The sequence below is a fragment of the Neopelma chrysocephalum genome, unplaced genomic scaffold (assembly GCF_003984885.1).
Source record: "Neopelma chrysocephalum unplaced genomic scaffold, ASM398488v2 Primary Assembly neopelma1_61b, whole genome shotgun sequence".
NCBI lineage: Eukaryota > Metazoa > Chordata > Aves > Passeriformes > Pipridae > Neopelma > Neopelma chrysocephalum.
Window position 1 is genome coordinate 9201786 of NW_020897717.1, and position 14564 is coordinate 9216349.

At 39.8% G+C, this 14564-nt stretch overlaps 1 long non-coding RNA gene across 1 annotated transcript in view; it reads left to right on the top strand.

The window, feature by feature from the left end:
- Positions 1 to 14474, top strand: part of LOC113966745 — a 27837-nt gene extending 13363 nt beyond the window's left edge. The window contains exon 3 of the long non-coding RNA XR_003533941.1: positions 12178 to 14474. This is a non-coding gene — a long non-coding RNA (uncharacterized LOC113966745). The remainder of the gene's footprint in view (positions 1 to 12177) is intronic.
- Positions 14475 to 14564: the final 90 nt, after the last annotated feature.

The window sequence follows — 14564 nt, forward strand, 5'->3', positions numbered from 1 at the left end:
GGCCCCTGCCATGCCAGATATCCCTACTCAGCAGAGAACTGCATTCCACCCAGCCTTGTACACTTACCCAGAGAAGGCACAGCATGGAGCTGCTTGAGGCTCACTGCCAGTGTCACAGGCACAGCCTCTCCTTGATCCCAACCTGCTGTACGTAATGAGTTTGTGCCCTTTCTGTGGAGAACCAAGCTAAAGACAGATGCTGGAGCTGGCCATTGAAGGAACCCAAACATGGCAAAAGTGCCAAGATCTGCAAGGACAAGCATTTCAAGCAAGGCAGAGGGCAGAGCCAGGTAAAAGGGTTGGGGAGAACAGGGTTTGGTCTGATCTGCTCCTAACTCATTGCCCTGATAGCTTCCTTTTAGCTCAGAAAACATTTCAGGGTTATTTATATTTTTACAAAAAAACATGGACAGGTTCCTATCCAGCTGATGAAAGAAATTTCCTTAGCTTTCAATGTCTTAGCAGCTGAATTAGTAAGATCAGAACTTAACGTTCTACCAAGGTCTGAACATGAAGTCTCAGCTCCATTCAAGTCAATAGGTGCCTCATCTCTAACTTCACTCTGAATAACTAGTGTAGGCTTATTTTAGTAACTAGCCTTGTATTACAGCAACTATAATAAAAAGGCGTCATGTAAAAAAATCAGTTTGAGTATTATACTTGGAAAGATTCAGGAAACAAGATGATTCCAGAGGGCTTCTGTAAATGTAACTTCTACAGGAGTAACAGTATCGCCTTCTTAGTCTAACCTAACAAGCAACACGATTGCCAAGTTCAGGTAGCAATTATTTCAGTAGGCTCAACCAGAACACAGTCACCAAGCTCCAGTTATGAGTAAGTCCTTCCTTTCCTTTAAACATGGACAACAGGAACATCAGTTATCCACATGCTGCTGTTACAAACGGGGGGGCTTGTTTTTACTCAAACCCTCCCTGCTAGTTTTCCTGTGTGGCCACAGGCAAGTCAGGTATAGAGGCTGTGTGTCACTTCTGTTTCTCTGGAATTAAATGAGCTCTGCTACCAGCTTCTCAGGACACAGGTAGTGATCATGATTTTGGTCTTTTGATGGGCTGCAGCATAGAAGAATGAGATGCTTTCATTGTTAATATTCTCATACATTTATCCTGTAATAATTTATTGCACAAGCCAAGAATTATTCCTGAAAGAAATGTAGAAGATAAATCCTCTTGAGCTGTTCTATGGATTCCTACAGATGTGAGCTTTTTAGCTCCTAAACTCTGCTCCCCGCTCATAACAGTAGCTCTGCTGCCTGTTCCCTGCAATGCCCACTGGGCAGGCACAGCACACATTGCAGTCATCCACAGACTGACCAGCTGACCAGGTTATATAAAATACCTGTATTCTGCTTACTTTTTTCTCATGGGGGTCACTTAAGCTGGGAAGTCGTCCTCCATGCAGCTATCATTTTTTCAGTAAAAAAACCTCTTAGGGTCACACTTGAGACTTCTGCAAGATTTAAATATAGCTGAGGATGGCCAATAGGCCTGGAAGCTAGGGGTCAGGGTAAGAACAGATGAATTAACCACAAAAATCTTCTCTCCTTGGGAAACTGGGGATGTTTCTCGCAACCCTAATGTGGGCTGGAAAATTAATATCAAGACTCCCAGACAACCTTCTGTTTTATGGCAATAAAATGCAATACAATAAGCTAAAGGTGTTTTCATGTTTTAAAGATAATTTCCTTATGTTGTCATGACAGGGTTGAATCTTTTTTCATGTTCTAGATAAGCATTTAATAATCTTGTATCTTAATATAACCATTCTCAATTTTTAAACCTCTTGTTTTGTCGATAATTCAACATTCCTATAGCATATCTTATTGCAAATTGCTAATATAGTGGAGTGGATAGAGACCATAATTTTGCCTATAAATTTCACAAAGAAAAATGTCATATATCAATAAACCACATTTCTAATGCCTTGAAAATATAAAGTATTGAGCCTAATTCTAAAGCTGTCCTTTTTACAATTGAATCTAGCTTTTCAGTCTTAAGATCAGTATTCCATTAAGTCACAGGCTGACAAAAGAAGTGTAGGTAAAAACAGGAGAAGCCTGTTCTTTGGCCTGGCTAACTGCAGACAGTCCAAATAGTTATTTTAATACATCTTCCTCTATAGGAGAATTATAGTGACATGCATTTGTGCTTACAATGTTAGCACTGACAGGAAGGTCACAGGTAAGTTCAGTTTTTTTATCTGAGTGTGCTTTTACCTAAGCCAACAACAATGCTCAGGAAGGCCTACAGCTGTACATACCCCAAAAGGGAGTAGTGCTACTGTGAAAGTGCCAGAACAGTATGGATGTTATTCATCTCAATTAATTCAGTCAATGCAAAATGTTGTTTACGAAGGTTAAGTGCTAAGCTAGTGTGTCCAGTTGGATGTGACCAAGGACTCACCTCAGAAGCAAAGGAGCAAGGGTAAAATTTAAATGGATGTGATGTTAGACTTTTAATAGGAACTTTTGGGGATACAAACCCCAAAATTTCTTCTTTCTCTTACATTAATGTCTCTAGTAGAAATGGCCTTTCAATCACCTCCTTACATGTTAAACTTCCTTGTTCTTCGCTTTGCTGCCATATAGCGTGTCAAAAAAAAATCTAAAAATGGATTCTTAACTTTCTATAGATCATTGAAACTACATGAATATGACTCAGGCAAGATTGTGTGAAGTGACAGTGTCTTTTTTTTAGTAAGTCTAGTAAAATACATTTCTTTTCCCAAGAGACCTTTCCTAATGTCTTCAGTGGAAAAACATACCATACAATTATGTGACTCCTAATTTACAAGGACTGTCTCTGAATTCTTCTGCTTAAGATGTGCTGGCCTGCCTTGCCCCAAACTGTCAGCTTTGGCATGACCACTTGCTCTGTGCTTCTCAGTGGGACAGATCACTGACTTCTGCACAGTCCCTGTGATATCAATCAATCCTGTCTCCTGTTGGCTCACACAGACAGCTTAGTCAGCTCCAATGAAAGGTTTAATTTTTAAAATGAAAGATTCAGATGAAGATTGCTGCTTTAGCTGTCTGTGATTCAACTGCTTGTGAAAAATAGCAATGTCCTCTAATATTCATTGTTTGAATAGTAGTGATGTACTGGAGTGACAATCAAAGTAAGATAAATTGTAATTTTGAGTGAAAATAAGGTATCTGTGTCTAGAGGATCTGAGGACACAGTTCATGGTCGCATGGGACATCCAAGAAGAAAAGAGGAAGCCCAGAAAATATACCACAAAGTGCAGGACTCCAGTTTAAACCTCATTTGAAATGGAGGTGTTGGTCCTCTGTTTCTGAGGCAAAAGTCATATTGGTCACATCCAGCAGGAAACACTGACCCCGTTACCTAACCTCTGTAGTTGCACTGTAGACAGAATCACAGAATCTGGTATTTGTTTGATCCCTCCACAAGCTAATTCAGCACACTGCGCTGGCAGAACATTGCTAGTTTTGGTTTGGGTGGGCATAAGGTTTTTGTCACTGTTATTCAGTGCAGAACACAAAAGCACAGGGAGGCAAAGTAACTTGGTAGGCCAGAGGAGCACGGCTTGAAAGTCTTGGCAAAGGCCAGTCCAGTGGACTGACCACAAGACCTCATGTGTTGTTTAAAGTATTGAAATGGCTTCCAACCTTTCAGTGTCAAAATCAATAGCACTCTGATGAATTGGGACATTAATTTTCTTTTCCTCCCTCCTTTCCACATTTTTAATCTCTTTCTCTCTGCTGGTATACTAAATATGTTATAAGGTTTCAGACAAATTTGGAACATTTTAGTTTTTAATTTTAATTAGTAGACATCAGAGGACCTGACCCCTTTTATAATAACCAGAAGGGTTGAATAATTGAGGTCTGAGTAGTCAAGGTCAAAATATGTAGCTTAATGTACATCTAACAGATATCTAATACAAACTCTATACACCACTAATGTCTATGATGTTAAACTACAAAATCTTTAGAACCCAAAGATCCATTTTTTCTCTATGAAGAAATTAAACAAGACACACTTTTTAAAATGAAAATTATTCATGGCATGGTTGCCTGACATTGCATGTAGCAGCAGTGCATCTGCTCATGTTTAGGTCTGTTCACATTAGCAATAATACTTAGGATAAAGCTGCTTCTGTCTTTAATACAGGATCTGTTATGTCACGGGAGGTTCAATGTCTGCAGCACAAGCACAATTACATAACGATGCATCACCCACAGTATCTATTAGTGTACATTAGTCAGCAAGGACGAGAGGCATATGCTCAGAGGGATCAATGTTCCTGTTAACACATTGCATCAGAGATGTGAACAGACACCCCCATGAAAATGGGTCCAAGGAGCAGGTGGCCTGGTTTCTTAAGGCATTGTTCTCATTCTTCCTAGAAGTAAGAATGAGATCATCTATGTTTGATTATGCTAATCTGTTTTCAAAGCTTGATACAGTTTATCAGAGCAGGCTATTTCACCGTTATAAAAACTCTTAACTGGGGGTGCTTCTTCTGCAGCAATGGATTTAGGAGAGAAAAGGGAGAAGTTGGTCTACACACAGAGCTACACAGCAGCACCAGTTCATGGGACTGCTTACAACACTACAACTAGTGCATTTGGAGATGTATGAGGAACACTGGAAGCTAAATAAGTGTGCTTGCACATGCACGAGCCAGTTTAACTAAACCACTGCAAGCTTGTACATAAATAGATAAGGTCTTTTCCAACCTTACTGATCTTATGATTATTTCTACAAAGCTGCTTCCTAACTCTAACATTCAAATTACCTGCTTTAGTCATGTAATTATTTTTCTTCAGATTTTCAGAGAGAACAAACTAGAAATAAGATACTTATATTAGAAAAGAATAAAAGGCAGGAAGATACAAATTGTGATACAAATACTATGGGTCCGGTAACAAGGAACTGTTCAGAAGAGGGTAGGGTGGGGCATTTAATTCTTCTGAATGGCCAATCAACCCCCCTCAAGGTGAATACTGAGTACTCATCCCATAACTTCATCTTCAGTGATGAGCTCACCAGACCCTTGTCCTGAAGTGTATTTTTGTTTCATTTAAATTTTCTTCTACTCTCCTAGCTCTATTTGGAAACTCCTCGGAGCAGTGCAGTGAGATATAAAGAGCGCTATTAGTCTGCTCCCTGCTGCTTTGGTTCTTGGCCAGATGTGTAAACACAGACTGAAATCAGGGCCTGTTCAAATCAATATGCCACACTCCAAATGGAAAGTCTGAAGGCAAACCGCCAATCTACAGTTTTTAATGTAGTGGTCGCCACTGGCAGAGAAACTGAGAGGTGCAGTAGCAGGCTCTGCATCTGCCACAGATAAATCAGATAAGGAATGTGAATTAAGAGCTCAGTGCCCCCCATCCATTGGGGAACCTGGGGGGAGCCAGTACTGTAGAGAGGAGAGGCACTGCCATGAATGGGCAGTTTCAGAGGCTGCTTGTCACAGACTGCACACAGCACCAGGAGCTGATTGCAGATTGTGTTTTAAACACTGCCCAGTGATGCAGAGGTGACTTGGTTTGAGAGATTGTGCTTGAGCAGTACTCTTCCCCAGGGCATCTCACCCAAGTGAGGCAATCAGCTGGCCCAGCTTCAGCCTTGGGCATTTATACTTCGAAATTCGCTCCCTCCCTGATAGATCTTTTGTTGAGAAAAAGCCATTATACAACAGAAAACAGGAATTAAACCTCAACACATTTGCTAGTCCTAACATTTGCTCTATACAAAACTAATGCTTCTCCTAGCACCTGAATGGCTTACAATAAAAACATAAGAATTAATGTTTTATAAAGGTGAAGAACAGACTTTCCAGTACAGTGCAAAAATGCAATGAATCCCTCACATCATGTTTACTCTTCACTTTAAGCAGCTGTAAATGCCATTCTTCTTTTTCATTTTGCCACACATGCACTTATAGCCTTTTCTTTCCACTTTTATGTAAATGTTAAAGCAAATTGCAATCTCTAAATAGCTTTCTAAGTCTTTCTGGTAGGTCTGTGACATGACCTTGAAGCACCTTTCCACCTCTTTACTTTCTGTGTTTTACTGGTGCAGTCCTGAGATAAGCAAGGGAGCTTTCTCCTCATGTGAGGCTTAAGTGTGAGCCATTACTCAATAAAAATCCAGAGGGAATGCTGTCAGCAGAGCTCTTCCCCAGCTCTAGGACAACATGTGCCCAATGAGAAAGTAAGGCTGATAAGAGAGCAGCATCTCACTGGCTATTTAGCTGAAACATTTATTGTAAAATCTCAGTCACGGAGAGCAGCTGCTCATGATCCTGCAGCTACTGGTCTGAGGAATTCCTTTTTGGAACAGGCCAGCACAGCAAGTGGTACCGATGCTAAACCAGTGCCCCAGAAGCCCAGGCCTAAATCGTAAATGTGACTGATAGTCAGTTTAACAAACACCTGGTATCTACCAGAGATCAGGTGAATGTAATATAATTAGTAACCTGCTACATCACCAGAGAAAACTAATGCCAGCAACCAGTTTGAAAGATCTTATATAATAAACAAGTCAGGTCCAAAAATCTCAGCACGGATGTAATAATCCTCTTATTTATATATCTCCTTTTGGAGAGGATGAAGTACTCTTAACATTTCGGTACTGGAAACTTCCGCTGATGATGGAAGTTGGAAGAAAGATACTCAGTGTCCTGAAGGATTGAGGTACCTGAGCCTCTGCTGAACCACAAGAGGAGAGGTATCAGGCTGCACTACTCACACAGAGGGTACTGAGCAATCCAGGTGCAGCTGGTGGCTGCAAGATGTTTTTTAAGAAATGTTCTCCAACCTTGAAATGAAAATTAGAGAGAAATAGCAAGTTTCTCTCTACTTGTGGCAGATAATTTCTGGAAGGATTTTGCATTTGGGATGTGTTTAGCAGAGATTTATCATCTTAAGGAAACAGTGGGCTTTGCCCAAAGTCAAGACAGGATGGCCTGTGCAATTATGTTTGTAACAACTCTTTGGACTACAAAGAATAAACAACAGCCAGTGAGCAGCCTAAAGCCTTATGCACAGCTGAAACCATAATTTTATCCTTTACATTAAACTTCAGTTTTTCCACATGCTCTTATACTTCTTGTTTTCAACCTAAAACAGGATCCTGGGCATGAAATAGCAATCCAAAAGTTAAATCACCCAGTTTTTAGTACCATGGGGATTTACTTGACTGAAACCAGCACAATTTAAATCAGACCCAAGTTAACTTCTGCTGACATTAATGTCACATTCTGATACAGGAAAAATTCTGGTCTATGTCTTATCTGAAAAGGTAATATCTAAAAAAGACTAAATAACCAACCGTTATTATAAATCCCTACAGGATACTGGGACTCACCCTACTTTCCCAACTAAGATTAATCACCAGAAAATATTTTGTCCACATCAATGTTTGTATTGCAAATGATGCAACCGGCTCATGTAGCACAGTGGGGTGCACTTCATTATCTGTTCACCTCCCTGGAAAATGTACTGGAATACAGGCACCTACCAGAGTGAGCCAGTTTTTTGAATCACCTATCCAAGGAAACGGTGCCCTCATGAGATCCAGTCATCCTAAAAATATACGTGACTTTGCTCAGTCAGGGATAAAAACAGTGATAAAAAGTATGAAAAGTGGAAAAATTTATAAAGGTTTGTAAGGACAGGAGAAACAGTCACACTTTACTTTTCTGAGCCCAATCCTGGAGACTTTCAAAGGCAGCTGACAAACTGTAGATGCTGGGCCTACCCACTTAACCTAGTGCGGGTTGCAAGTTCCAGGCTAGGTTGTAGTTACAAAGAGACCCCAGGTGGAAGAAACAAGCTTGCTTTCTATCCCCATCCCTTTCTGAATGGGATTTAATGATCCTTTATAAGCTATGTGTCCCCTTTCCCATCTCTCAGGATGTAAAAAGTTGTTTTGACTTTCCCAATGATTTGCTTTTGTCTGCCTCCAGTTTTTCAGCAATGCAAATGTCTTCCTGGCAAACAGGAGACACCATCTTTGATGTTTGATTTAATTACCAGCTGTCAGCACACAAGGCAGGAAAGAGAGTAAGCAAATCTCAGTGCAGAGCCTTTCCATACAGAGAACATTTATTTTACATAAGCATGTAAGTCAACTCCCACTCCTTATGGAAACACCTGCCCAAGGCTCCTGCAGGTACCTCAGTGCTTGGTCATTAATTTAGCCCTAAGAACATCATCACAGAACCAGGCCTGGAGGAACTGACACTCAGCTTCATCTTCGAGGCACATACTGACAGCAGTGATCTAAGAACATAGGTTCCCATTTCAAAGGAACATGGGGTGGGTTTGTTTTCATTTTCCTTTTGTAAAAAATTGAAATACCCTGTTCTTTCAGGAAAAAAGTCTATGTACTATCTTGTATCCTGATTCTGAAAGACTGAGGTGCTTAATAAAGCATTTTGGATTAACAACATTTAGTCCCTTCACAAAGGCACAATGCTTTAAAATTATTTAAGAATTAATTTTTAATTATTTTTATACAAATCATAATTAAAAATCAATGCAAGCCCAATCACAACAGGACACATTACAAAACCCGAAATGGATTCTCAGTTGTAGCTTATTTAATTGTCAGGTTTAGGCAAAGGAGCCTTATTGCTGGAGTTTGTTCTGGTTCCCCTTCAGCCTGTAGCCTGTGAAACTGCTACCTGGTGGTGCTGCCTTGGGGCATTCTCTAATCCAGTGCCACACACAGTAATGACAACTAATTGACCAACTTATAGGCAGGGCATCTCACTCCTTACAACCACAAAATGTCTCCAAAGAATCCCTGATGAAGTTAAAACATTAAGCTTAAACCCCATTTGTCAGATTGTAACATAGAGAAAGACTGATTTGTTTAAAAGTTGCAGTTTTCTACAGCTTCTTTTTGCTGTTACTTTTTTTTCTTTTAACAGTTTTAGCCTTCTTAACCTTCAACAGCAGAAGATGCAGCAATTAGAAGAACTAAGTATAATTAACCAGTAGCAAAATGTATTTTCTTTCCCTTCTGACTTGCAAACACTGAAGCGTTAAAAAAAAGAAATAAAAAATCTGATACTAATTTCCTGGGTGGGTGCCACACTTGTACATTACCTTGTCACTGTAACACATACTTTCAATACCAAGTAAGGGTTATTGCATAACCTGGAGACTTCCATGCAGTGCTGTAAGTAAGGAACTTTTTGTTCCTGCAGTTTTGATAATTCAGCTACAGCTCTGGCCTGTCTTACTATGCAGCTTATTCCAGATTCATCTTCTGAGCTTACAAAATACCATACAAAAATAGATTATTGTTCTATCTAAATTTCCATAATCCTTGTGCTCATTAAAAATAAAGTCATGTAACTGTTCCTAGTCAGGATTGTACTAATTAGTACAACTGGCACTTCTGACCTTGTGATATCTACCCTTAATACACTCAGGTTGGCTGTGCTGCCTGCATTACCATAACAGCATATACAACACCTCTTTACAAAACAAAGTGCTAGAAAGAGAGATGCAAACCAGAAAATAAAGGTCAGGAGCCTTTTGCATGGTTGTATGGAGTTTCTCCATATCCTGATTCTTTGGCTTGACTGAATATTTTGTATTTATTTTCATATAACAAATATATATATAACACATATCAAGGGCCACAAAAAAAAATCAGAGGGCAACTTTTTATAGATCCTTTAGGGAGATAGAGCTGTTCCCCAAAGAGTTCTTGACTGGTGGCTCTGGTTCAGGGTTCAGGTTAGCAGCATGTTGGTTTCTACAACAGCTCCTTGAATCTCAAAGATTTCAGGGAGATATCAGTAGAAGCTTATAAAACTTAACCTGAATGTTAGGATCAAGGAAGCAATTTCCCTGTTCTCTCTCTTTACCTTACGGAACAGCTTTATCTGTTTAGTCTTCTTCACTACGCAATAAATTTAAATGCGTGCATTTTTTGTGCAGGAAATTGAAAACTTTTGGCAGATTTTTTTTTTTTTGCCGTAGCTGCTAACATATTTATTGTTTGATTTATATGTGTCACTGGAGTCAGGAAATCACTAATCCATTAATAAATCTAATCCTCTCATCATCAAGCTGTATGGATAAGTATTTAAATAAATTATACTGATAGGGCAATCAATTCTCTGAATGTTATAATAAAAATCAGAAGGAACTTAACTATGCAGGTGATGGATCTACCAGAACAAGAACAGCAATTTAAATAGTTCAGAGAAATACTCAGTCATGGTAGACTGACAGAGGTATATAAAATGAGGAAAGGTAGGAAAAAAAAAGCTACATCAGGGTTTGTTTTTTTTTAAAACCTCTCATAACACAACAAAGAACAAACAACCAATACAAAACCAGAACACTTATAAAGAATGAAGCTTTTTCTGAAAGAAAGTGGACTTTTGACAGAGCTTCTAAGTGGCCCGCAGGACTCATTAACCTCCCAAAGCTCAAAAATCATCAGGTCAACAAAAAAACACCCAAATCCTGACACTGAGGAGGCAAAGTAAAAGCAAAACAAACCAGGGAATATAAATTTCAGTGGGCCAGAACATAAGCCAACTTCTAATGGAAGGGTTAGGAAGAAAATTCCTATATATAGCAAGGTTATTCAAGGCTTGTCCACTCCAGGGATCCTTACAATTTTCCCTGAGGCACTTGTCCTGGCTATTCTGGGTGCGAGGATAATGGCTGAGACATATCTGGGGCCTGATTCTCTATGCAGCTCCATTCATCTCTGTTTATATAATAAAGAAAGGCATTATAATAGTTACTCCAAAGATGAAAATTAAAAAGTATTCTGAAAAATTACCATTATATTTATTGCTATTTCTTGCAAAATCAAGGTTGTAAGCCCAGAGCAGAAAACAGAAACACTGCATTGAGACAGTAAAAGCATAAAGAAGGAACTTGCCATCTAGCTACTAATAAAATTAAAAGTTTCATAGACTTTTGGGCCAAAGCCCATCAATTATTTAGTCTTGTTACCTGCATAATGTAGGTCACAACCTCCCACTGTAATTAGGCTAAATAGTATCTACTTCTATTTCAGCTCTGTAATAAAATATTTAAGACAACAGTTCTGATTTCAAGACTTGAGGAATGGAGAACCGAACACATGCCCAAGCTGGGGCTTTCCCTCCCTTCCTCATCCTGAGCTTGGCTTTATTCTGCACTGAACTGCTGCACATTTAGTAATTTTTTCCTGACTGGATTCCATGACACCACATGCTGAGTACACCTGATTTGTACAGAACATAATGGTATTTTACTTAACTCTTGGATAAACTAAGCAGACTAGACTCTCTTCTTTCACTCAACTAAATTTTTCCAGATTTCCTTTGGAGCTTTAATAGGCTCAGTTTGGGATCTTTCAGGGTTTGTGTTGGTACAGCTTCACTTTGTGTGTGTGTGAGTTTTATTCAATGAATAATGCTAAAAATTGGTCTTGATCTAGATCCTTCTCTCAGCACAACAGCGAGACTTGTGTAAGGGGCACACAGTGGCAGGTATTATAGGCAACCTTAGGTAACTGTCCTCAAATGCATGTCCTTCTGTCCACTTAGCAAATACTTAGTTGCCTGCAGAACACACTGATGTTCTGAACGTTTAGGTAACAGCTGCAGTGCAAACACAAAACATCAAACCCCACCTTATCAGTGTTACTGTAGGGGAATTGCTGGAGTAGGAAAACCCATCAGCTACAACCTTAATTGACAATGGATTCAGTACTGAATATTGGAATAAACAGAAGCAGGAGAAAATTTATTTGACAGAAATTAATCCAGCACTAGTTAAGCGGCATTATTTCAGCAAATATTACTGCAGGCTTGTGGGCAATTAACAGATCTTAGTTTTAAGACTCTACTAAATATTAAATACTATTTATATCTATTTTTGTTGTTAGTTTTCGCTTAGAACCTTCCTGAAAAAACAACCCCACCCTAATTATAGGATACAAGGTTGAGCTCTGAAGGCTCTTAAAATTGTGCTTGTCAGGCGAGGTCCTCTAAGTCACTGGCTGTGGTGTAACAGCAGAGCATTGCACATAAAATGTTCCACTACTTTTGCCAGCTGCAAGAGGGTATTTAGTCAGAGCAGTGACAAAAAAACCCAAACACCAAACCCAAGCCATCAGTTCTGTTCTACAGATTTTAAGTTTGCCATTTTCAATGCAGGAAAATTACCGTCTCGTCCAGTGGAGGGAGTTTTCTTTCTTTTCCTGGATGCCTAACATCTCGTGCACTTGAAGACGGAGGTGCAGAAAGACAGCCCCTATCTACTAGTTCTGGGTTTCTCCCCTTCAAATACTTGCTGATGAGCAAGACACCGTGTGTCAGCCTAAGAGAAACAGAGATAGGGGAACACAAGAACAACAACAAAAGCATCTTCAATGTTTCTAAGAGTGTGGAGGGAGAAGACGACGCAGCAGCTTCACCCTGGGGGAAAGCACTGGCAGGCTGTGGGTTTCACAGCACCACTGTACCTGTCACCTCCTCCTCAGGAGAGATGTGTGCAAGACAAAGGGAACAGCCTTGCTGAGGGGAAGTGAGGGTGAGACAGAAATTAATCAGCAGGAGTGTTTAACACCGTTGCATCTGAATCTGAAGTTTTGGCTTCTAGCGTCTTGTGTGATGGTGTCTGCTCCTTGAGTGGATAAAAACCGACTAAGATTGTGGGGCAAAGGGAAAAAAAGAAGGTCCAGAGTGTAGCAAGCCAATGAGTTAGAGCGCCATAGCTCGGAGCTGGGAGTGTGCAGTTCCACCAAAGGGAACAGCTGGAAGGAGCAGTGAGCAGCCAGCCACCCCTCGGAGGTGAAGAAAACCTTGCTAAGAGACTGAGCAGTGTTTTATTTCAGCTCAAAGCCAGCCAGCCAGCCATGCCTAGCCTGGAAACGACAAGACTCTGGGGAGGGAAACATTGGTTTAGAAATTCTTCTCTTCCATCTTGCCTAGCCATTTTGAGTCTATATTCAAAATATGGTCTCACAAATGTGCAGAGGGAAATCCTATTACTCTCTGCTCCTACTTGGTCTATTTGCTTAAAGGGTTAAATCTGCCCTTTTATTTATTTCTATGTCAGTGTCTTCTGAAATAATTTCTCTTCCTGGGAGACATCTATTCCTTGTGGCCAGATGAACCTTCCTTTTGGTCAGTATCAAACACACACTTTACTAAGTGATTTGGGCCACTCAGCAACTTGTCCTCATTAATAACAAACTGGTAGATTAAAAAAATTGTATTTTATTTCGAGTCATTTATGAAAATATTGTACACTGTTGAACAGATCTGCAGAATTAGTCCACTGCAAATGAAAAACTTCCTCTCCAGAAGTAATTTAGTATAAATCGACCTTTTAGTTTTTCCCCTTCAGATTCTCAAGTGAGATTACAAAACCCTCAACTATACTCTGTCATACAATAATCAATTCTGCCATACAATAATCAGCCACATTTGCCATCTCATCGAGTTTAGTCTTGTAGTTTTGTTTAGCAAAGCCAGAGTTGCTTTTTCCCAAAGCCATGTAGAGGGGCCTTACTGAGGTTAGCTTATTATTTACTCACTGCATAGATCTAGAGTTTGATCTTATTGATCCCTGTCACAACATCCACTTTTTTGGAACTTTCCCAGTTTTCCAAGGTAAACTTAAAAATCATGTCATCACCATTCAGGGAGCTCCTTACCACCTTAGTGCTCATAAATCCACTATCTGTTCTTGTCAGACTTTAATACTTGCACAATAATGTCATTTACAACAAACTTTATAATTTATTTTTAAGCAAAAATATCAGTAGCCTTTATACAGCTGCACTAGATGCTACCACTAGCTGCTCTGAAATTTCTGATGTATCACTTCTCCAAACTCACGGAGAAGTCTTAGGCAAACCAACTGGCTAACTTGGTACAAAACCAGATTGACATCAGAAAGGACAACCAAACCAAGAGACTTCTTCCTTATTCCACACAGAACCTAAAGACATATGGGAAGTTTACGTACTAACAGATTCTAGATATATAAAGATATTAACAGGAAAGCCTTTTTTTACAGGAGATACCTTTTCTTTACTTTTGAGATCAAAGTAACTGCAGCATGTAACATGTCTTACCACCTCAGGTGCCCATTTTTATCCACACTTTGGACTCGTGGCCCATAGTGAGCCCCATTCTTCTGTTTTGCCCCTTACTCTGCAACTTCTTTCCAAAGGAGCCTCCCCTTCACAATCACCTAGAAAGTTATGTACCCTCCGCACCTCTGTTTTAGAGTATATCCAAAGCTCACAGCAGCCCTCAGGGAGGAAGGGGGAGAAGAAGGGGGAGAAACACCTGGAACTGGAACTCAACTGCAGCAATTCCCCCGTGCCCTAAGCTTACCTGTAGCAAGCCTTTCAGTACCTTTCCCAGGGTGAATTCAGTATCTCTCACAGGATGAATGTCTATTATTAAACCAAGACGAAATGGTTCTTTGTAAACCAGAGTAAGCACACGACCTTTTTTATTTGTTGTCTCAGCTGAAATTAGTGATATTTATAAATGAAGAGCATCCTTTCAGAAAAGCTGTGACAGTT